Raw genomic sequence first — 24,970 nt, 5'->3', positions numbered from 1 at the left:
CATAAATCTGGATTTTTGCATGAGGCCATCACAGGAACATGTTTTCTCAATTAGCATGCACATTGCTTGGAGTGAAGTCACCGGGGCCATGGCTCATCAGGGCTGACTTGCACTGCACCACCTGATCTCGACTTCACTTTCCATGACCTAAATCTGATTCAGCCAACCCTGTCACTGCCCCTAGCTGTCGAAACAAAATCATCCCTCAAATCCTCAGCCAGGAGGAGACATAGACCCTCCCCTGCAAAGCATCTGATTTCAGATCCTGGGTGGACTCAGCAAAAAGCGAGCGAGACAATACTGCTCTTGATGGTGGATTGCTAGATTCCCCACAATGCCTTTTTTTTTTTTCTTTGGCATTTACTGTTAGGTGGTGACTGCATTGCCCCATCAGAGCCGATGAGTCCTTTAGGTTCTGAAAAGCGGAGGAAATAGTTTCTTTTGCAAAAGCATGCATCAACTGCTTAAAATATTACGAGTCGGAGCCCGAGATCGGTGATTATGTTTTCTGGATGGTTTCCTGGACTAACTCTTTTCCAAGCAAACAGCTTGGTCAGATATTTGTAATTTCTGAAATATTTGATTAATGATGTCCCCTTACCAGAGGGATGGTGCAGGGTGCATAATTAGCAGCACGCCTCAGCAGCAAAGATGCTGCCCAGCATCCAACAAGATCAAGCAGGAAGTGGAAAAATGTTTCACATCAATTGTCAAAGAGTAGAGGAAAGGAAAATATTTTTCAGAGTATAGGTTGAGACCCATTAGGAGGACATGAAATCAATTTAGTGGCACAACTCTCTCTTTTTTTTGTAGAGAAAGAGATTAAGGTAAAATGTTTAAAAATTAGTGTGTGTTACATGTAGCGAGTGAAAGTATTCATGAAACTTTTGTTTCAGTTGTATCTATGTTTACACATATGTGTGCAAACTGGATCTTGATGGGAAATGTCTTTTTTCACTATGAGTCATGGTTAAAAAAGTTTAAAAGCTACTGGTGTAGATGACAGCATGGTTTAGAAAAGGGCGTAGCTCTGAATCCAGACAAACTTGGGGTTGAATCCCAGCTCTGTGATGCCTAGTTGTGTGATCTGGGGTAACTTACGTTCTCCAGGCATCAGAGTCCTCATCTGTAAGGTCAAGCTGATTACCGCTTCCTAGGGCTGTTGTGGAGATTACGTGACAAAGATGTATAAAGTGACTGGTACCATACCTGCCACCAACGAGGCCCTCAGGAAGTGAGAGCTGTCTTCCCTTCCTTCTCCTCCTGCTTCTCCTCCTCCTTTATCTTCTTCTTTAGAGCTACTCAACCTTATCAGAACTATGACTTCCCGAAATGTTTTCATCCCTGAGGTTTGCTGCTCCTCTGGCAGACCCAGCAAAGAAACAGCATCAATCCTATTTTGTCTTTGTCCCACCTTCTCTACCATCTTTCTCCCATTTCATGATTGCAGAGCTATTTTTCTGTGATTCCATTCCCCTAGATGTGACCATAATTGTCCAAGGGGCACAAGACGTCCTTCTCCCGCACTGGGAGCCATGAGAGGGCAATCACAGCCTTTCCTGCCTTATGACCGGGATCAATGCTTTGGTTCCAGTGTGGATGCAGGGACTCTGGAAGAAGCTTCTGTTCCCACAAATCACATCCTTCCCCCTCAGTGTATTTTTATAAGGACAACAGGGCAAAGATACCATTAAATTGTTGACATTGTCAAATTCTTAAGCAGTTCCTGCCCAGAGCAGAGAGCCTAACATTTTCTGGTGAGCGAGGCTCCAGGCTGCCCCACTGCAGAGGGTTTAAATTTCTCTCCTGGTATAAACAGCATAAAGGCTCCTAGAGTGGACACTGGAGCTGACATCTTCAGGTAAACCAAACCCTCATCCTATTCCAGCCCTCAACCCAGCCGACAGTCTGTCACTGACCTCAGACCTTCCCTTCCCAGCGGAGGATACATGAAAGACTGACCCACACCAAGATTCTACTTTGGGGCCACAAATGTGACATGTCCCAATTTTCTTGAGAGCCTGGCTAATGTAGCCCCTGAGGACAGATCAGAGATGAGAAACTGCCTGCCTCTTTGTTCACGTGGAAGCTTCACCTTTTCCTTTCTTCTGTATTTCTCTTTGCTCCCTTGGGGCTCATTCCAACTCTTCTTGTAAAATGCCCTTCCACTGGGCCCCATTTTCACCACAGAGACTCAAAGAGGATTATCGGTGACATCTCCTCAAACACTGAATTCCTGTCGAGACCAAAGATTTAACGCTCCTTTCTAGACAGTTGAGACATCTCTATTTGAGGTTGTAGGGCAGTGGGGCAGAAGAGAAAACGGACTTGTTTCTACTATAATTTTCATCTCTGTAGCCTATCCTTCTCTTTTCTCTGCCATTCATTCCACTATTCCCTGTAAAATTAATATCACCAGGCTAGTTGCACATGTTAAATAACATTTATAGAGGAAGAGAGACATTTGTCACATCATACCCAGCCCCCCGCACCCAGCAGGTGGATTATACTGAGCCAAGCACTGGGGACCTTGAGTGGACCGCAAGCAAAGCAGCCGAGAGGCTGTTTAAATTTATCGCTGTCACACCTGGCTTGTTTTGTTTTAGGAAAAAACAAATGCTGACTGACTTTTTCTGTGCCCAAAAGGAAAAAGAAACATATTTCCACTCTGTCTGAAACTTGCAATGACAAGTGGAACCGATTGTCTCAGAATATGACACACCACCAAGAATGTTTCTTATACATGAAACGAATTACCTTCCTTTTCGTCTGGGTTCAAGAGTGTTTTGTGAGTCCCTCTACAGGGAAAGTGTGAACACTTAGAAATGTTTTCATTTTCCTATTTGAGGAGGTCAGACACCAAAGCCTGACTCCAGATTTTATGCCCATGTGTCAGCATCTCTGTATCTTGGAAATGAAAGAAAATATTTTGGGGGTGGGGCTTGTAAGTGTTGTTTTTTTGAATTTTTCTAAAAAAGTGTGGGACATGTCAGAAAGTGGGGGGCTTAATAAATCAAGAAATATGTTTCAAAGGTTCTTTTAAAAGCGCTTTTATGATTACGGAAAAAAAGTAATTTTAAATTGGCACAGTACACAGAATGTCCACCTTCTAGTCATTTCAACTTCTTAAATGCTTATGGACCTATTACAGAATTCTGACTGGCAATTCTTGTGCGTGGGAAAATTCCGCAAACCTGTCTGAAGCTTATTTCTTGTATGGATTGGGAAAGTTGTTATGTAAGAAAGAAAAATGGTTAAGTCAGATTTAGATTATTTATTTCGTCTCAGTGATACTGAGATTAAGTGATAGAGATTTATTCCTGGCTCAGTCTCTTCCTAGCTGAGTAACTTGGGCAAATCACAGAACTTCTCTGAGCCTGTTTCTTAATTTGTAAAATGAAAATAATGGTATCATCCCTGCCTACCGGAGAGGGCTGTTGCATTGAATATGGTTGCCAGCCAGGGAAGCGCCTTGGCTCTGTTTATAAGAGGCAAGATGTGAGAGCCCTGGGCAAGGAGTGTGACTCCAGGTCCCCGTGCTGGCCCTGCCCTTGGTTGGGTGAGGGACCTTGACAGTCACTTGTCCTGTATGAGTGATTCTAGCTCTTGCCTGCCCCTCCCAAATGCAGTAGTAGATGTGAAAGCATTTCAGATAAGCCTGGGCAGAAATGAGCTGTTCCTGCCATGGTGGGAACGAGGCCTGTGCCAGGCGTTGAGCGGGCCCCCGTGAGAGAGGCCCACGGCACTGTAGAAAAAGCGTGAACGAGGAATCAGGCTGTCCAGGGTTCCAGGCCTGAGAGTGGGGCTGGAAACACATGTGATCGAGGGCGAGTTACTAAAGCTCTCTGATTTTGTTTCCTCAGCTGTAAAATAGGACTAACAGCACGTACTTCTTAGCCTGAGGATTAAACAAGGAAACTTCTGCTAAGTCTTTGGGTTGTTCAGAACCTGGTTTTGTGGTGGTTGTTGACATTGAACACAAATGAGTTCCTGAGGACCACCCCAGCTATGTGGTGACCTGGCTGAGGACAGTGGAAGACGGATATAGTTACGGGGCCGGGGTGTCTCGGGGACACAAAGCTCTCCTAATGTCCCTTCTCTCTCACTGGTCTCCCTTCTCTGCTCCTTTGCTGGCTTCTCCTCCTTACTCTGAATATTGGAGGGCCCTGGAGGTCAGTCCAGGATCCTCTTCCTTTTCTCTGTCATTCTCATCCTGCCAGGCATTAAATCCAATCCAGGACTTCTGGATTCTGGACTTCTCCCCTGGACTCCAGGCTCTGATATTCCACTGTCATGTCCACTTGAATATGTAATGGACATCTCAAATTTAGAACTTTTACCCCCAAACTACTTTTCTTCAAGTCTTATTTCAGTCCTCCCCATTTTAACGACTTCGTTATTCCCACAATTGTTCAGACCCCAAACCTATAAATCGTCCTTGGTTCTACCTTCCTCATAACCTTTCATATCCAATCCACCAGTGAGTCTTGTTGGATTCAGAATTTATTTTGAATCACTTCTCCTCATCCCACTGCTGCCTCTTGGTCCACGCCGCTCTCGCCTCTCACCCAGGCGGCCAGGAGCCTCCTCGTGGGTCTCCCAGCCTCTGCTCCTGTTCTTCTGTAGCCTTTTAACCCAACAGCAGCTGGAGGGCCCTTTTAAAAGATAAATCATGTCATGTTATTTCCCAGCTCTCAGTGTTCCAATGGCTTTTCCTTTACACATAGAATAAAATCCATACTCTTGCCATGGCCTTATTTCAGTGGTTCTTAACCAGGAGTGATTTTCCCCCAGGGGACATTTGGCAACAATGTCTGGCGACATTTTTGGTTGTCACAAGTGGAGGAGGCGGGTGCTGCTGGCATCTAGTGGGTAGAGTCCAGGGATGCAGCTAGACATCCTGCAATGCACAAGACAGCCCTTCACAGCAAGGAAGTATCTGGCTCAAGACGCCAGGAGGTTTGAGGTGGAGAAGCCCTGCCTTTGTCCAATCTGCACCCTGACTCCCTCCAGCGTCTTGCATCACTCCTCCCTTTGCCTGCTATGTGGCGGCCACATTGACCTTCTTGCCATGTTTTCAACACCCTAATCTTGTTATGGTCTCAGGGCCTTTGCACTTGCTATTTCCTCTATTTGGGACACTCCTACTCATAGATCTTCACATGGTTAGCTTTTGTTCCTCATTTAGGTCTGCTCAGGCGTCACATCTTGATCACCCTAATTTAAAATATCTATCCCCACCCCAACCAAACCCTACCACCAGTAAACTCTGTTCCCTTGCCCTACTTTACTTATTTCAGAGTACTAAATTCTATTATTTGTTTTCTTGTTTATTATTTGTCTCTTCCACAGACATGTAAGAAGGAGGGCAGGAACCTTGTTCAGGAAGTGCTTTATCCCGTAGTAGGAGCTCAATAAGTGTTTGTTGAATGAATGAATAGTTGATAAGTATAGCACGGACGTGGATTACTACAGAAGGTTAGGAAAGGAAATGAGTGGGATCTAGCATTTGGGGGAGGGCTTCCTGGAAGAGGCGTGACGTGGGCTGCACTGCAAGTTTCTGCAGTCCTGGCCCCTTCAGCTAAGCTGGCCCAAAGCTGAACAGAGCTTTGGAGGCTCGCTTCCTCTCAGGCATGAATGTGCCTGGTGGGGGTGGGTGCTCTTGGAGATCAGAGCCAACTGTGTGTGGACTTTAACATTCACTAGGATGGAGAGCAAAGCTGAAGGGCTCAGGGGTCCGAGATGTGTCACTGAGAAGAGGAGTAAGGAAAGAGAGGTGAGTGGGAGAAAGCAGGAGCAGGAAAGAGAAATCTAAGCTCAGCTTGGTTTAGATCAGGAGTGGAGCCCGGTATAGAGGGAGGGAGGGGCCCGGGAGGGAAGAGCAGCATCTCCAGGGCAAAATCTCTGGGTCAGCTCATCCTCAAGGGCTGACAGTAATTCCTGGAGAAGGAACTTGGGGGGGTCTTCTGCCATCAGTTTTCCAGGAGAGAAGAGAGAGGGCTGTGAGTTGGATCTGGGACACTAGAAAGGCCAGCGAGGGATAAAAATCAAACCTCTCACGCAGCCTGGCAGAGGCTGTGTCCTGAATAGAGGTGCTGACCTGTGTTGAGTTGGTCTTACATGAGATGATGGAATCATGGTTCCAGGATAGTCTTGCTTCCCAACACTCTGACCTATAGTCAAACATTGGTCCTGTGCTTCAGTTAAAAAAGTAATTCCCTTAATGCCACATGTGACAAGTATATAGCCATGTTTAGCACGTGCCAGGTGATGAGTGGGTGTTCTCCCCGCCCAGGTAGCCACCAGGGGCCACCTCACAATTAAGGATGTTGATGTCCAGTTCTTGAGAGAGATGGATTGGAGGGGTGCAGATCATGGACCATTTTTCCAAGGTCTCAGGATTCCAAGGTATGTAGATTGTGGAGTCTTCCATGGCAGGGGAATGCCTCGTCCCAGGTGCTCAGCTCTGGTCATCCCAACATCTCCTCCCAGTGACACGGTATGGTCAAGGTCTGTGCCCTCAGGGCCACCTCTGGACACTTCTAACTCTGGTTCATTTTGCTGCCTGGACACTTCTGAGGATGTGACTACAGGGGATTAACTGGCCAACACCTCATTTTATTACTTTGTTAATGTAGGTTTAAAGGAATATACCTCAGATATAGACAGCTTACTCCAACCTACCAAAAATATCATAATGAACATTTACAAAGTCTAAATGATATAATGGTGATGAAACTCAAATGTGCTGGATTACCCTAATGCTAGTTTAGCCCTGACTCAGTCCATAGAAATATGGATTTTCCTGCAGATGGTGTCTCATCGCTGCCAGGGCCCTGTGTGCCTCGTAGGGCTAAGGTGATGAGGCTGTCTGTCACCCAGCCTCAGAAGTCATAAAACACCCCAAGCTGACCAGCCCTTCCCTGCTTCCTCAGAGAGCTGCTGACACGCCACTTTGACCTTTTTGTTCACAAAACTTGTCTGCCAACTTGTCACTGAGTCCCTTTCCATCATTAGGTCCCCTTCTTGGCATACTTGAGAGATGTGATGCTCTCAGACTCCTACTCCATCAAAAGGTGACCTCTGACCCTTCATTCATATTAAGAAATACATGGCTGATAAAGGCTCAGGCTGCGGCTTGTCCCAGGGGCAGATGCTTTTAGCTGCCGTCAAATTCTCTTGGTCAGAAGGCAGTGAACCCCTCACAGACAGCAGAGCAAGCAAAAGGCCGGCCTTGGTCCTTCCTTCCTACTGATGGTGTGACTTTAAATACATTATGGAAACTCCCTCTGGTTCTCAGTTTCCTGAACTGTGAAATTGGAATAACAATAATTCCTCCTTTATAAACTGGTAGTTAAATGAGAGAGCATATATAGCAGCACAGTACTTGGCACATAAAAGCTGTTTGACAAATGGCAGCTATTTTCATTATATTATTAAAATCTTGGAAAGTAAAATTTCAGACATCGGTCAATGACTCATGGAAATATTTTGGAGCTTAAGGTCTTTGTAAAGTGAGAGGGGAAAAGAATGGAGTTTGAAACACTGGGAGGAAATCCCTAGACAAGGAAGGCAAAAGTTCAGTGTCATGGTATCACTGATTTACCGCTCATTTGTGGGGTAAGCCTCAGTTAAGCCATCTGTAAAATGGGGGTAATAATAAGGTCGCTGTGAGGACTAAATAATGCTTATAAAGTGGTTAACGTAGCACCAGGCACACAAGCCTCACAAAGTCTAGCATTCTTGTTCTGTCTTCCTTGTGCTGTTTCCTCCATCACCTCTTCACTCAGGTCAAGCTTCTACACAGACAAGTGACATGGGTGACATGTGGCTTTGTCACATGTAATGGCAATGTCATGCTGTGCGCAGACAGGGAGCAGCTCCTTTCCTTTCCTCCCAGGGACCTGGAGGTGGCCCCACCTGGCTCTCGCCTCTCATTCCTGGGAGAGTCACAAAAGCAAGGGAGCCGTGGCCTCTGAAATGAATTTGCTCAGCAACCAGCAAAAGTGAAAGGGACCCAGAACTTAGCTTTTGCCTTGGGCTCTGCCAGAAAGTGCTGGACTGGGACAGAAAAGGAATTCCTGAGACAACGGTCCTCCTGCTTCTTTAGATTCATGGATAAGTAAAATTGTAGGTGTTCTCATTTGTGATCAAAACTTATTAAATGTTCTAAGGATGTTTCTGCCCATGTGTCCCTAAGCAAACATTTAAAAATGGAGGATCTTTTTGGTCACACCAAAATTGGACTAATTCTTGCTGCCAAGGTGAGGTCTGTCTTTAAGCTAACTGTTCAGCAGGTGTCATTGAGTTCTCACGGTGAGCACCGCACTGTTCTGGGCTTTAGCGGGTTGTAAGGACATTTAAGACGCAAACCTGCCCATAAGGGACTTACGAGCTGATTGGCACTTCTTCCTTCCATTTTAATTCCAAGGAAGCCTTTAGCCTTTTGGGAAAGGAATCACTGGGATGAATCTAATACCACGCTGTCAGATGAAGTCTTCTATGACCTGGTGGCCTTGGACACGAAAAGGAAATGAAAACGTTTCATTGTAAGATTCTCTTCTCCCTTTCCTCATGCTTCTGCCATCTGCCCCTGTCTACCCTCCACCACACACGTACCCCACATATACATACACACACACACACACACACATATGCACACACACACATACAAAAAGTGGAGACATTGCTGAGGCTGCTACAAATGTTCAGAAATTGCACTTTCTGAATCAAAGATCCATTGAATCCTAGCATTGAAAGAATCATGAGAAATCATGCAGTCTCTTTTTTATATATAAATGGAAAAAAAAGAAGGAAAGAAAACCAAAGGCTAGTGGATGAAGTGCCTTGTCTAAAATCACAGAGTTAGCAGCAAAGCCCAGCTCAGGTCTCAGTTCATTTCTTTCTTCATTCTTCCATCAGCTATTTGTTAAGCATCAGAGTTTGTGCCAGGAACTGTGCTAGGCACCGGTGACACAAGGGTGGAAAAAAACCATCCGGAGTTCCCTTCCTCAGGGTTTACAGACTGTCAGGAAGACAGTGATCATTTATCACACAAAGGAATGGGAAGCTTCCACTCTGGTTAATGCCATAAGAGAGAGATCCACATACCGTTAGAGAGTGTATTAGAAAGGCAAGGAAGATTCCTGGAGGAAGGCGTGATCCATTTGCTATCTGAAAGGTAGGCATAGGAGGAGGAGAGATGCTCCGAAGATAAAGAGAAGTCCTCCTTCCTCATCCAGGAAGATGTTTCAGACAGTGGTGTGCTGGAGCCGGCTCACTCAGGCTCGCACCTGCTCCGTCGTGAGCTTCTCTTCCCAACTCCACACTCAGTGAGGTCACACTGGTAGCTTTAAATTGGCCATGGTGGGAGTATTTACAACACAGAAAGCAGCAGATGCTACAAATCAGGGCTTTCCCCACCCTCCCCCCACTTGGAGGGCTGATTTTACCAACACACTGTAGGCTCCATATATTCCACCTGCATGCTGGCTGTAAGCAGCACAGACCATATCCATGTTCTTCAGGACAAATGCCTGGTCCCCTTCCTGCAGAAACTCTACCAAGAGCCTATTCACAGAAAGGCACTATCAATAAGTGACTTGGCCTGTTTATTTCAGACTCTGGGCCATCTGGCTTCTCCTGGGGTCCAGGGCATCCCAGCAAGTTAATAGCAAGCAACCAAGAAAGAGCCCGTTCTTATGGTCTTCGTCACCCTCTTGTCATCTAATGATATTTATCAACCACCCACGCCTGCCCAGCGCTGTATGTGACACTTGGCCAGGCAGAGCTCAAGTCAGGCTTTGACCCCTCAGGAATCCGGGGCCTGGCTGAGGCTGCTCAGCTGACGTTGTTCTTCCTTAATATAACTCAGGCTGCTCGCGGTGCAAGAACCAGGGCCTGAAAACGCAGCCGAGGCCAAGAGGTTAGGAGATGGTCCCACTGATGTTTTTCCTGGTCTGTTTCTAAACACAGGAAACACCAGGTGAGTAGAGGTTAGAGTTCAGAATATATGCCATTTGGTCAACTTTTAAAAACAACTGATTCTACTACCCTGCACCTCTACTGCTACCCCAGTTCTCTGAAGAGATTTGCCAAAAGCAAAAGTGAGTTTTGAGTTCTTTCAAAGATTGACAGGAAGCAAGGATGGGTGGGCATGCCAGAGGTGGGGTTTTGCAGTGGAAACACCTCTGTTTCCAGGGCATGTGTGTTTCTGTGTGTGTGTGTGTGTGTGTATAGTGTCTGCTGTGCAACAGGATATGGGGGAACAAACAGTGGTTGTAGCCGGTGGTGCAGGGTACAGATGAGGCAGGGCCGTGAGATGGAGAATCTTGAAGGAAAAGACCAGCCATGGGGTCTGGTTGGGAAAAGAATCTGGGCACTCTAGATCCACAGAATTCCTTCCTCTCTGATCGTCTCCCAGACAGGAGCCAATGACTATCACTTGGCCCGTGCTGGGGGAGGCACCCCCTGTGCTATGCAACTTCAACCATTTACTAGCTTGACCTCTAATCAGACTTGAAAGCTGTGGGACACCAGTAAGTCTCCCAACCAGGATTCTCAGTGAAAGCCAGGCATGAACATGCAGGGACTGATTTAGGGGGTCCTGTGAAGCCCCCGAACATTATCTGCCCATAGTCCCAGTGTAGGCTCACCCCTAGGGTTGACAGGGAGTCTCTAGGAGGCTGCCCTTAAAAGAGTGAGCAGGGCAGCTTATGGGCTACTAACATCTGGTCTTGAATTCGCCTCTCAGATCATGAAGCTGCACACTCAGGGTGGCAGGGGACAAGCTGAGGGAGAAAGGCTCCCAAAGGGAGTGTGGCTGGGGGATCAGCAGGTGGCTGCCAGGGTGGCGGGAGGAGGTGATACTGGAGCAGTTGCTGTTTGTAGCTGCTGTGTATTTAGAGTACAGAGGAGACAACAAAGGTGAAAGGGTAGCTGGAGATGACAGAAGACGTGGGGAAGGAGGTGTGAGCTGCCCACACTAACACAGACAAAAGGCCAACGGACATGAAGATGGCCCCCAGCTGCCCCACAGGGGAGCTGGATCCCTTCCTTGTTCCTTTCCCGACACTGCCTTGGAGCCCAAGGGTAACTATTGACCCTACTGGCAATGCGCAGTAATTCGAGGGTCCAGGCTGGACGCTGTGAGTCAGTGAGGAAGTCCAGAGGGGACCCTTGTCCAGTCGTCGGTAGGGGGACTGTGGGCCGTCTCCACTGTGGTTGTGCCAGTTGCGTCTTGGGCATCTAGCTGGGGGGTGAGTGAGGCCTCCGCTCACCAAACCATCCCTGTGGCACAGAGCTGCGTCGGCCTGAGGAAAGGGCACCTCTGCCAATTCACACAAAGGCTCTGTATGGTCCAGCTGCAGCCTGGCCCTGGAAAGCCCCCTCGGGCCCTGAAAGAGAGGCCCTGAGAGAGAATGGAAAGCCCAGAGAAGGGGGAGGGCGGGTACCGTGGGGGCTGGGAGGGGGAAAAGTGAAGACTGTCGTTGCCCACTGAACGCCTCCTGGAGCCGGCACAGGGTTATCCGTGCAGTCTGAAGGGGAAGGGATGTTCTCCTTATTAGCAGTGAAATAGTTAACTTGTTACGGTTATTATGTTCATTGTCTAAATATTGTTAAGTAAAACATCTTATTGCTGATAATTATCCAAACTTCACAGTGAACACGGGACTCCTGCCAGCGGCAGGGAGGGGTCTCCAGTTAGACAGTGAGCACTGAGTGTTTACTTTGCTGCCACACAGTCATTGACTGAGGTCTCCTGACTGCGTCTCCGCTCAGTGGTCGCTCTTTATCAGTCCCAGGTGAAGAGCACTCGGATAAAGTGCAAATTATTCTCTGTGGTCAGATCCCAGAGTATGTGGGTGACAAACACAGTGACATTGTTTCCTTGAGTGAGTCTTGTTTTCCATATGTGGGAGGAATTCCAGACTTGAGAATTCTGCATCCAGACTTCATAGATTTTTTTTTCTTATTGAGACAACACAACTAATGATAAAGAACAATACCAGCCTGGCTTCTAAGCTCCAGAAGGCTCTGGGTCATAGTCTGACCTCCATAGGGATTGTACAGAATCCAACAGCAACTACTGTCTTCTGTTGTCAAGCTGGACCACAGGCTCCATGAGACCAACTTTCCATTGGCTTCTGGAGTGTGGACACACAGCAGATCTGCCTGCCTGCTAATGCTGTGTAGGATGGAACCGCGCTCTTGACTTATTGAAATCAGGTGCCCAACCCTCAGAGCTGCGCTGAAAACAAATGGCTCCACGCAAACGCCATCACATTGGAGAATCACAGGAGCGGTGACCCCGTCTCCTCACTGCGGTGTGAAACTTCATTTTCACCAACTGGGCAAGGGAAAGGCTTTGCCTTCTCCATCACATGCTCCGAAGGACCAGGCCCGTGTCAAAAGAAAGTATTTCTAGATAACTAAAGTAGTGTAAAGATTTGAATACCATAGATGAGCCTAGAAGCGTGTGCCCTAAATGTTAACATCAGTTATCTCTGATTAGGTGAAAATACAATAAAAAACAGGATGGCCTATCTGGAATTGTGCAAACTTGTTTGAGAAAATTACACTCAATCCCTAAATAATACTCCACTTGTCATAAATTGTGAAGTCATGGGGAAATCTTTTTTTTTAATATGCAATATCCTTTGAGAAAAATTTATCTTAAAATGCTAGCTGCTTAATAAAGCATTTCAATTGCTCTAAGATTTAAAAGTTTAAGTTGTATTGATTTTCTTTGAGAGTTTCTAGGTTAAAATTATGTCATCTGGGTAAAACATTGTTAGAGCGAGTTTGTTCATTGATTGTTTGTATGTGTAGCCTCAGTTTCCTCCTCTGTGCAAAAAACAAACGACTGTACTCAAAGAGCTATTATGAGAGTTCCGTGAGATAATCCATTTAAAGTATTTACCACAATACCTGGCACATACAACGTATCTGTTAAATTTCAGCTACCATTAGCTACCATTTAGCTACCATTATCATCATTCATTTGAATGAAATGAATATGTGTATTCATTTCACTTTCATTTTCTTTTAAAGATGACATCAAGATCAGTAAAAAATAAGTGAGCAAATGAGCAGATACCAAGTGTCGTCTTTTCTTGCCTGAGATAGATGTGAGCGTGAAACAAATATCCAGAGTCCAACTCAAGTCCCCCAGCCTCCATGAGGTCTTACATCTCTTCCCAGCTACCCCTGCAAGTCATGCTTAATTTGATGAGGCAGGAATTTAAGACTGGAAGGCATCTTAGAGATAATCGGTCCAGATCATTTTATAGATGAGGAGACTGCGCCCAGAGGTGTGATGACTTACCCAACGTCACGGAGTAACAAACACAGACTAGACCCTAGGGTCCTGACCATACGTGCAGCTCTTTGCACTCTGACAGATGGTCTCTCGGTTTCTCTACTGGTTGATGTATAACGATACTAACTCCCCACTGGTGCCCTGTACTATTTGTAGTGTCACACAGCACATAGCACAGTTCTGGGCACGGAGGAGGCACTTGATAAGTGGTTTGCTCAATCAAACTCAATGGTCTGTGGTCTCTGATGAGCCAGGTGCATGCTTGGCAGTATAAGGAATAGGAAGCTATATCAGGCAAAGTCTGCTTTCGGGAAGCTTCCAGAGACTTACCAGGGAGAGCACAGGAGGGGATGAGAGGGTCTCAGAGAGGGGAGACTTATTTAATTTCATCTACAGAAGCATGAAGGTCTGAAAGCAAATCTCATAATAAACCTCAGTGAGCTAGTTCTGCAGGCTTCTTATCTCAGACAGGTTCCAAAGCTAGATATTTCCCAAATTTATGTCTACAGTCCTTGACTGCTCCCCTTAACTCCAAATTTCTATATCAACTGCCTGCTCAAACTCTCCACCTGTGTGTTCAGTAGGGATCTCAAATTTAACATAGCCAAACCTAAACTTTTGATTCTGCCGTTTAAACCTGCTCCTTCCCCAGTGTTCTCCATCTTAGGAAATCACACCTCCATCCAGCTGGATGCTCAAACCTTGGAGTCATCCTTGAGTCTCCTCTTCCTCACTTCTCCACATCGCAATCCATTAGGGAATCCTGTTCTCCCTATTCCTTCCACGTATCCCACTTACAGTGTCCTCTCACCTCCCCTGCATTGCCATCCAGCTAGACCAGTACCACCTCTCGCCCAGATTACTAAGGCGCCACCCACCCATCTTCCTGCTGCTATGCTTGCTCCCCATTGGGCAGGCTCAGCTCCTCTAAAACTACATCCAGTCATGTCACTTTTGCGCTCGAAACCTTCTAATGGCTTCCTTTCTCCTTTAAAGTCCAAAGCCTTCACCAGGGTCCATAAAGTTCTATGAGAGCGGGCCCCAGTTGCCTCTCAGATCTCATCTTCTGCCACGCTCCCCAGCGATCACTCTGCCCCAGTCACAGGGGCACATTTGTTGTTTTCTGCCAAGCATGCTCCTCCCTCAGGACCTTTACATTGGCCATCCTCTCTGCCTAGAAGGTTCCTCTCACATTTCTGCATAGCTCTCCCCCATACTTCATTCAGCTCTCTTTGTAAACCTCACCTCATCAGAAAGACCTTCTCTGACCAAACTAGCACCTCCCCAACTTGTAATTCACAAACGCTTGCCCTGCTTTTGTGTTTTCCAGCACTTCTTACCAACTGACATTTTGTTGGTTGTTTATTCTTCATTTTCTGTCCACCTCCACTAGAATTTAAGCTCCTTGAGAGCAGAGAACTTTCTGCTCTGTTCACTACTGTATCCTCATATTTAGAACGGTGCCGACACATAGTAGGTGCTCAATATATATTTGCTAAATGAGTGAGTCAACAATCTACCTTCATTCTGTGTTTCAGTGTAGATGTTTGTGTGTTTCTTTTATTACCCCGACAAGACCAGCCTGATTCCCCTCTGTAATTCCTGCAGTCCCTCGTGTGGTACACCTGCCTGGAAGAGGTGTTCGTTATGTTTGTTGAATTAAAGTTGAACAATTGCCAAGCACTAGCCACAAATTATGTGACTTAAATCCAGTTCATATCATCTCTAAGAGGCATTGTGCCCCAAGGGTTTGTTAATTTCTCTGAGAGATGGTCCCAGTGTTTCATTAGAACTTAGGCAGCAACTTTAGGGAGAAAGCAGCACAAATGGAGCTTTGTGTGGTGGAGAAAACAAGGAGGTGCAGGCACAGCAGAGCTGTTTGTAGCGACCTTTTGCCAGCACTAAACATTCAGAGCCACGCTCTGAGGAAAGCCACAGAAGGAAATGTGACCAAAGGGCTGATTAGCCCTGAGCCACCAGGGTCCTGGGGCCTGTCCTGGAGGAGAGGTTATGCCATAGGTCTGCCACAGCACCATGTAGACAAACCTTGGGGAGTCAGACACAGAGATCTTTGCCCCTGCCTTATTCTCCCACCCTTCTACAGACCCTGCCAACTCTGTTCCTCGACTGTGGAATCACATCCATTTATCTGCAGTGACGAACTGGGGCCTTTCCATCATGCCATCCTCAGGACCCATGCCCCAGGCCCTGGATAGGTGAGGCTGTGCTATAATGAGGCTCTGGCTCAATAACCAGCTCCTGTGGAAGGGTGCCAGATAGAAAATGCCGGTTATAAGCTGGGATGGAACATGACACAGTGTACTAGGAATCATTTTACAAAATTTATCTCAAAATCAAAGCAAAAATGGATTTAGCCCTGCCTTCAACTATATCCTCAGGCTCAAATGTTTAAATAGAAATAATTCTCAAAATGTGTCACTGTCTGTTTGTATTTTCTCCTGATGGCAATAGAATGTTACTCAACTCCCCAGTTCACGGTCAATTATTTTTAAACTGCTTCGTCTTTTAATAAAAACCCTTTGAATCTGGAAAGTTGATGAGAAAAGAAAAAAAAAAACCTGTACATTTGAAAGATATATTAAAGTAAAAAAAGAAAAAGCTTTTAATAAAGTAAAGAAACTTAATATGGTAGGTATTTTTGCTTTTGCCTTTTTAGTGGGTTGGTTCCCATACGTGATCACTTATAACCGGAAACTGTAAGGAAACCCACCAAAATCAGAGCAGTGGCAGATTGACAGAAAAGCAGACAGCAGCTGTCCCAGAACTCCTAGGGCTCTGGGGCCAGCAGTCTGCTGAGACTTTATCAAGCCCAATTGAACAGTTCAGGGCAAGAGACATTTAAAAAATAAAAGTACAAGCCCATTGGGAATATTAAGAAAAGACTCATCCAGCTTTTTCAAAACTGTGCATCCAAGACTCAAGCCATCACAACAGGCTGAAGCAGGACTCTCTAAACCAGAGTGTCAGAGGCCCCTTATGAAACTCAAGTGTGATGTGAAACGTATCCTGGTCTTTCCTTCACACAGGCCTGTCTTATAGGACAGGGCTTCCCTTTTCTTCCCTAGAAAATCCTCAAATCACAATTTTTGAGGCTCCATTATGGTGGTTTTCAAAGCATTAGTCAATCTCAAGAAGCAATTTCCTTTGGATAGTTTAGACTAATCATTCTCAAAGTAAATTTCTTGGTATACTGATTCAACAGTTCCCAAATGCATTTGACCATGGAACCCTTGTCTTACCAAACCTCTTTTGACATCCCAAGGGTGGGAAGCATTGGTTTAGACATTCCTGTGACTTCAAGGCCAAGATCAATGTCCAATTCTATTGAGACCATTCATTCATTATTAAGTGGATGTTAATTAGTTGGCTTCTACAGGCCACGCTCTGTCTAGACACCAAGACATATACAAAGAAGAAAGTGTCTGGGTCCCTGCATTCTGGTAGCTGTCAATGTACCGGGAGAGGTAAACATGTGAACAAATATCAGCAATTTCATGTGATACAGGCTTCTCTGAACCCCGTCATTGCTGACAGTCTATAGAACACAATTTAGAACCCAAGTTATTCACTGGATATTTCCTGTGCACCTGTCTTACCTCCTCCCCTATATTGTTTATTACTTGAAGGCAAAGCTCATGCTTTATACTTGTCTAATACTTTCTGTGGTACTAAGCATGGAATTGGACACATAGTAGGTCATCCAATGAATACTAGTTGATTGATTAAAGACTAAACTGCATGATCCCTGAGTCCTTTTGGTTTTGCAGAATTTCTAAGAGTCTTTCTCAAATATCGGGACAATCTTATGCTTTCAGAATTATGGTGAACCACAAAAGCATTGAGTAATTCATTTTTTCCTCTAGTTTTCCAGGGGCTATCTTCATGCCATGGAAGTAATAAAATTAATGTGCGCTGCCCCTCCAAATAAGCAAGCCACAGTAAACTAAAGCAATTTACTCTCTGGTTATAGACACAGCTTAAGTGTTAAACTTAGTGATTTGACCTTGTAATCAGAAAACAGCCAAGCTTCTGATTTTACATATTGGAATCCTGAGACTCAAATGAATGTTTAGCTACTCACTGTAGAATGTAATACAGATTAGGGTTAGCCACAATTGGTAACACTTGGGAAGTTGTTAATTTCTTGCTGGGAATTTCACTGTAAACTCCTTTCATAAATTTCAGATTTAAACGTGGCATTGTCATCCAGATTTTATGCACATTTATTTGATTTACATATGCTGAGTAGTTCCTAATTGTGTGATCAGTAAACAGCACCTTGGATGCTTTATATATTTGAGAATTGTTCAGAACCACAGAAACTCAATTTCATAAGTGAACAAGGAAGTGAATTTAGTGGGGATAAGTTACATTGGGTTCTATTATGATATGCAAGGTTTCTCAACCTCAACGCTATTAACATTTTGGCCCAGATGAGTCTTTATTGTGGTGGGCGGTCCTATATAGGACCTATAGCATGTTTAGCAGTATCCATGACCTCTACCTATGAGATGCCAGTAGCAACCCCATGCTGTTATGACACCACAGATGTCTCCAGATGTCCCCTGAGGTGAGGTTGGGGGTCAAAATCACCCCTGGTTGAGAATCATTGATGATAAAAGAACCCCTGGTGAAGTACATTCTAGACTAATGGAAAGTGATTTTTTTCATTTTGTGGATTATCTGTTAGTATGTGCCCAAAGAATGGAAATCAATGCTTACTGTGCTTTGGAACTAGATAATTCCTTTTTGTAGCCTGTGTGGCCTGAAACAAGTTACCTAACCTCTCAGAGTCTCAGTTTCCTTGTCTCTCTGATAAGCATAAGCGAGCAATACCCTGAAAAGCCCCTAGTATGATGCCTGGGAAGTGGCGGGCGTGTATTGAATGCTAGTGGTTCCTCCCCCAACTCTTCCTCCTACTCCTTGTTCCCCAAAGCCTGGGGTGAACACAACCAAATGATATGCACTACGAATAGCTTGGTGGTTTGTTTCCAATTTTTTCCTTCCATAGAACAGATAATCAGGAGCTGACATTATATCCAAACCTTATGTGAGCTTTGGAGAAGGGAACTTCCTAAGTCAGCTGTAGATAAAGGAGAATCTGAGTCCTCAGCCCTCTGCGTTCATGCCCAATAACTACCAAATATAGGGAGGTGTCCACACACATTGGAACCATTCATCAGTTCCTTATTCTTGGTTCAATGTGATAAAACTGTAACTTGAGTAAACAAAGAGGCTGCTCACAGGTTGAGCATGGCCCGCCACCCGCACACCCCCAAAGCCATAGAGTAAACCTGGTGGGGGCCGGCCCGGTGGCACACTGGTTAAGTTCGCACATTGCACTTTGGTGGCCTGGGGTTTGCCAGTTCGGATCCCGGGTGTGGATCTAGCGCTGCTTGTCAAGCCATGCTGTGGCAGGCGTCCCACAGATAAAGTAGAAAAAGATGGGCACAGATGTTAGCTCAGGGCTAATCTTCCTCAAAAAAAACCCAGAAAACAAAAAACCTGGTGGCTTAGTCAGCAACACTGGCTGCACCACTGCAGGTTGAAGAAGCCCAGACTAGGCATCATGGTGGGGGCGGGGGCACTAATGTGAGAACGCATCTGGTATCACCCAAAACCTGAAGGGTTTACAGAAAGAACATATGGAAAGGTTTATGGCCCTTATTTTCATTATAAAGGCATTATAACAACATCACGAACCATTTGGAAAATGGGGGAGAGGAGGAGGAGATCACCCAAAGTTCTAACACTCAGTACAACTGTTTTGATTTTATATATTTACTTCCAGGCCTGGTTCCTGCACACACATGATTTCCCTTGGCTGCAATGATTTCACGCATAGTCTTCTCCAAGCTCTTTCTCCCCCATCTCACACTAGATCACAAGCATTTTGCCTTGTTCTTACTGTCTTCACACTTTTCATATTTAATGACTACAGAGAAGTTATTGGAAAAGATTTTCCACAAAGTAATTAATTAAATATCCCATTATTGAAGAACACTTGGCTTCTGACTTTGCAATTATAAATCATTTAGCCAAAAAAAAAAACCAGGTGTGCATATAGCTTTTTCCCTTTTAGGATTATTTTCTTAAGATAAAGTCTCAAAAGTGGGATTAACAGGTAAAAATCTATGGACTTTTTATAGTTTTAAATAGAACATTGTCAAATTATTTTAAAATACATTCTGATTATAAAAGCTATTTGTGACTTGTTGCAAAATATTTAGAAAAATATAAAGAATAACACAGGGGCCGGCCCGGTGGCACAGCGGTTAAGTTCGCACGTTCCGCTTCTCGGTAGCCCGGGATTTTCCGGTTCGGATCCCGGGTGCGGACATGGCACCGCTTGGCACGCCATGCTGTGGTAGGCGTCCCACTTATAAAGTGGAGGAGGATGGGCATGGATGTTGGCTCAGAGCCAGGCTTCTTCAGCAAAAAGAGGAGGATTGGCAGTAGTTAGCTCAGGGCTAATCTTCCTCAAAAAAAAAAAAAAAGAATAACACAAAAGTCACCCATAATCCTTTAACTCAACTGCTGCTAACATTTGCTGTACTTCCTTCCAGTCCTTTTCCCCTGAGTCTGTAATACATGCAACTATTTTAAACCCATTTTATTATAATATTATCAGGACTAGGCTTCCTAAATGAGCAGATATATATGGTACTAGATATGAGATATGAGACTAAGATAGTCAGATGATTAATTTGCATCGGCGTACTAAAGCGGTGTCGTGAGAGTGTAAAGGAGGGCTCAGGGCTGCCCTCATTGCTTCAGTACATCCACTGCCGCCTTCGCATCATCCGCCACCTTTTAAATGCCACCTACGTGGCCTCCCTGCCAATAGGACTCTTCTCTAGCATTCCTATCTGATCCCATGCAGAGGCTGGAGCCTGGCTGATCCGATGCAGGGGCTGTGCTCTAAAGTCAAAGGATAAGAGATCTGTGAAGTGTAGTCAACTTTACCTTCAAAAACCCCTTAGGAAGGCCCCAGTTGGAGAATAATATAATGCCTCTCTATAAGTCCAACCAGCTAGCATTTCCTTCAGTGTGGGAACAGATTGCTCTTTCTTCGACTGAGTGCCAGATGAAGTAGTTGGCTTGCAAACGTCATATTGTTTAAAACATACAACTCTTTAACACTAAATTCACACAGAAAGGCTCACAGAATGAGAGGTCAATAGAAACTGACCCTGATGGAAGAACAGCATCTTCCAGTCTCCACCTCACGTGCTCATTGGTGGAATGACGTGAAGAATCACCCTCACTATTTAAATTCTTACTTGTTCTCTCTCTTTCTCTCTTTCTTCCTCCCACCCTCCCTCCTTCTCTTTTATTTGTTCTAATTGCTTATAATTGCATGTACACCAGTTTAATACTCCTGTAGTAAGAGGGCATTAGAGTCATTCAGACTGAAGTGAACGTGGCTCGTGACAGAGAATTCTACCTCAGTAGGCAGCCCATTCCTTTTGCTGGATTCATTAGCAACCTCCTGTTGAGGTAGGACCTCCTTCTCTTCCAGTTCTGCTCATTCATCCCAATTGCATCTCCTGGAACAATGGAAAGCAGTTCTTCTCCCCCTGCCAGTGAAAGCTTTCCTGAATTTGTAACATCACTAATTCATCCAGGCGTTTTTGTTATGGGGTGGTTTCCAGATGCCTCACCTTCCTGGTTTGCCTTTAACGCTTGCCTCACTGACAAGAGAAGGCCTGTGGGTCTTGGGCAGAGCCAGTGGTTTTCCTCAGCCTGTTCATTGACTGGCTGAGCCGCAGTCACAGGGAAGGGAGTGGTACAGCGGAATGATGGAAGCACATCTACAGGACACATCCCCAGTCTCTGCAGTTCCAGCTCCAGCAGCATGCATCCCAGATTTATGGATGGCACCTAGTGAAGCAATGATGCAAGCCCAATGTGAAATCCAAGTACCTCATCATTTATCTGTGTTTGGGTTTGGTTTGAGGTTTTATTAATGACAGAGGATTTGATTAAACAAAGTTTACACTATAACCAACTCCAGCTGGATCTAAGCATCAATGGGAAGCCCCAATTCCCCTGATGTTGTCCTTTTGTCCTTTTCACTCACAATTTCTTTTCCAAGGCATTTTCTCTGAATCTGATAATGGTGAGGTCATTCAATCTCATTTATTTTAAGGGCCAGTCTGGCACGCCCAGCACAGCGACTCTGTGATGAAGGACTTTTGTGTTGAAGATGTTGTGTACCCTGGGATGTGGCCTTATCCTAACCTATGGAGTGAAATCACTGTGTCATTCTGCCAAGGCAATGTTATCATTGGGTTTGGGCTCAAATTTGGAATTTTTCCAGCAAAAGTCATGTTCTAATAGACTGTTAATTGAAACATCATCAGGATTATCTTGTAAGGTTACCAGAAGCCAGTTCAATGAAATCTAGGTTTTTTTGGGGTGGGGGAGGATGGCTGATTATAGATGACTCTGATTGCCTATTGCTTGGGCTTTTTTTCTAGAGAAATCCAGGAATCACATCTCATCAGCACAGGCTGAAGACTGTGTCTGTTTATGATTTGCACAGGGATTTCTTCGACCTCACTAGAGCTGAAGCCGGGGCCGTCTTCAAAGGCTTCCCTCAACCCCGTCTCTCTTCCATTTCCTTCTTCTCTGTTCCTTTGCCCTGGGGGTCTCCCTCTTCGTGCTCCTCTTGCTCTGCCCACTCCCCTCTGTCATTTTCTTGCCCTCTCTCCTCTCATTTACTGTGCTTGCTCTTTCTCCCACTCCCTTCCTGTCTCAGTTGCTTCTCACTATAGTTCCATCTTTCTCATTCCACTTCTTCAGTTTCCCCTTACAGTGACACCAGGTTTCCTAAGGGTAGGGCAAATCCCAGCTCACTTCATTTGTCCCAGTGCCTGCAGGTGTTGGGCTGGTCTGACTCCATCTGTTCAGGACTCATCCATTCATGCCCCACATACTCATCAAGCTCCAAGCTGATGGGAAATGAGATAGGCGTTTCTCCCTCTGTCCTTCACCTGGGCTCAGCCCCAGGCTGGCCCCTAATTGGAAGCAGAAGATCCAGCACCAGAGCCAGGGCCATCCTCACTGTCAGCATTACTCAGATCCCCCATGGTGCCGGTAGGGCTGGGGCCAAGCCACATAATTCATGGCTGGTGTGTGTCTGCCAAAATATCACTGTTAGCCTGTAGGTGACAGCCATTGCTCACTGGTGAAGAGCCTTCTTATGATTTGTGCCTTCCCGCTCACACTATCCTTGAGAAGTTAAAAGAAGACAGCGACCTTGTCTCTTTCAAAGAGAGTTTCTGAAGGCTGTAGGCTGGTGGGCTAAAGAGACTGCCAGATTTTCACCCCAGAGCTTAAAATGAAAACCACCAGTCTGCTGCACACAGCAGCGTGATTCCTGATATCAAACCATTTACTCAATTCACTATGGCAAATCAGAAGGAGGTGCTTCTCTTCTGTCTAGGTGTCCTGTCTCTTTTATAGTGTGAGATTCTCATTCGTTAGGAAAAGATCATTGCACCTGCTAACAATGAGGACAACTATGTCTGCCTAAAAAGAAACACTGATGGTAACTCAACCTCCTCTTCTTTGCCTTTGATTCACTTCTGTTTTATGAGGTATTCACTTCTGAGAGCATGAAGCCTGCACAGTTGAACCCTGACTGAGTACTTCACATGGTTCTGGGAAGTAAAGTCAGCAAATCACAAATTGAATCCACTTCTGAATGCTCATCCACCAAGGACCCTTGACATTCGATCTCTTTGCATTCCTGTTCAGGGTTTATTGCTTTCCATCAGTCCCATAAACCAAAGTCAGAGCTTGGTAATTTCTTGTTTTAGAAAGTGACAAACAGAGCAGGCAGAGAAAACATTGTATATTTTGGACTAAAAATGAAATCATTAGGGTAAGTTTCTATTCTTGGCGACTGGAATTTTACTCTGGTTCTGATTATGCTCAACAAAGATATTGTATTCGATATTTTCCTGTAAATGTATGAGATGGTTTTCTATTGCGTGTCCATGAATGGAAATACTAACAGACTCCACTTGGCTCCATCAGCCTCTGGCATGGTCTTCACACCCAAAAAACCAATCAATCACATCCCAGCCCAGAGTGAGTAGTTCCTGTCTTGCCTGTGGGTTTTTTTTTTTCACAATCTCATAATTAAGAGTAAATCTTATCCAGAAAATGTGTGAGAGTAAATGGAATAGCCCCATTCCAGTATTCTATAAATTGCTCCGTAAGAAACAACTGCACATTCTGAACATCTGTCTTCCATGCCTACATTTCTGTTAGAATAGTGGGTCTTTCCAGAATCTGTTTCTTGGTCATTAGAGTATTTCGGTGAGGAGGGAATATGGTCTGTGAGCTCCCTCAACGTGTAACAAGGAGAGTCTCGTGACAGATAAGTGGAGAAGTCAAGGTATTTTATAATTAGAAAATCAGCACTAGATTTTTAAAATAAATTAGGTAAATTCAAGAATAGAAAATACATAGAATCTCACCTGTACATTATCTGTATCACAGAAGCAGAAATCGACCCTTAATACAAAACCCAGACGGCAAAGCTATTGTTCCTTTGAACGTTCAGATTTGTGAGCAGTCTAGAGTAGGGTGGAGAGATGTGGACCATAGAGCAAGAGACCTGGGCTCTTGTCCACCATGCCATCCGCTAAGCAGTGTAACCTTGCACTTCCCACTTCATGCTGAGTTGAGGTTTCCTTTTCTGTAAAATGGGGATAATGCTGACCTCAGAAGATTTTTAATAGGTATTGGAAAAGATAATATATAGAAAGCCCTTAGTAGAGTGTCTGACACATAACACACAATAAATGTTATTTATTATTAGAGGTAGTAGTTGTATTGACTTCTTCTAACCCACAGTTTATCCTAGTGAAGTACTTACATATTGTAATACATCATGTTACATTACATTTAATTTTACACCTAAAATATAGGTAATTCTGTCCTTATCAATGCCTCTCAGATAGCCTAAGGGAGAGGCCTAAGGGAACTCTTGGAGGATTTCTATCCCACCCCCTCCCCTTCTCTCCCAAAGCCCAAACTCAAACTTGCAGTGTTGGCGTACTCAACAACATGGCCCAGAAGGAAGAAGTTCCCCACTCAGTCTGAACAAGTGGCTGAGGAAGAAGTGTGCCAGGGAGCTGACCAGGCCTCCTCCTGGGACAGGCGACGGGCCCTTACTCCCGCTGCCACAGAAGGCCCAGGGGACAGCCATACTCAGGGCCAGGCCTTTAACTCCCAGGGAACTCCCCTCTTACAAGTGGGAGCCAATCACTACCATGGAATCAGACTAGTCAGAGGAGCCTTCTCTGGAGGCTGAGGGGAGGGGTCAGGAGAACTTTCCCTCCCTGCAGGGGCCTACACACAAAGTCCACTTGTCTTCAGAAATGAAGAAATAGAAAAACTCAAAGGTGGTAGCAAAATTCATGCACTTATCCTTAACACATTGTATCAGGCAAATGGAAGAACCTGTGTCATTTTGGAGGACCAAGGTACATATTCCTTATTTATTATTTTCAGTGTATGTGTATCTTCTGTAATGTCCTTGTGACAGTCATAGATATTCCTCTTTTGAGATAATTTTGTCAAGGTCTAAACTGGATGATGTCAGCTACA

General features: G+C 45.0%; 1 protein-coding gene across 3 annotated transcripts in view; it reads left to right on the top strand.

Annotated features, from left to right (window-relative positions):
* The window catches only part of NGF (nerve growth factor), a 122,516-nt gene that overhangs the window by 80,060 nt on the left and 17,486 nt on the right, over nucleotides 1–24,970 (top strand). Inside the window, exon 1 of one of the 3 annotated variants that reach the window (XM_046645171.1) lies at nucleotides 9,888–9,985. The exons of the other annotated variants lie outside the window; for them this stretch is intronic. The gene's annotated coding sequence lies outside the window, so the exon portion shown is untranslated. Of the gene's footprint in view, nucleotides 1–9,887; nucleotides 9,986–24,970 lie in introns of those variants that run through there. 3 annotated transcript variants of the gene reach the window in all.

Source organism: Equus quagga, chromosome 18 (assembly GCF_021613505.1).
Source record: "Equus quagga isolate Etosha38 chromosome 18, UCLA_HA_Equagga_1.0, whole genome shotgun sequence".
Classification (NCBI taxonomy): Eukaryota; Metazoa; Chordata; class Mammalia; order Perissodactyla; family Equidae; genus Equus; species Equus quagga.
Note: the sequence above shows the minus strand (reverse complement) of the source record. Positions and strands in the feature narration are given on the sequence as shown.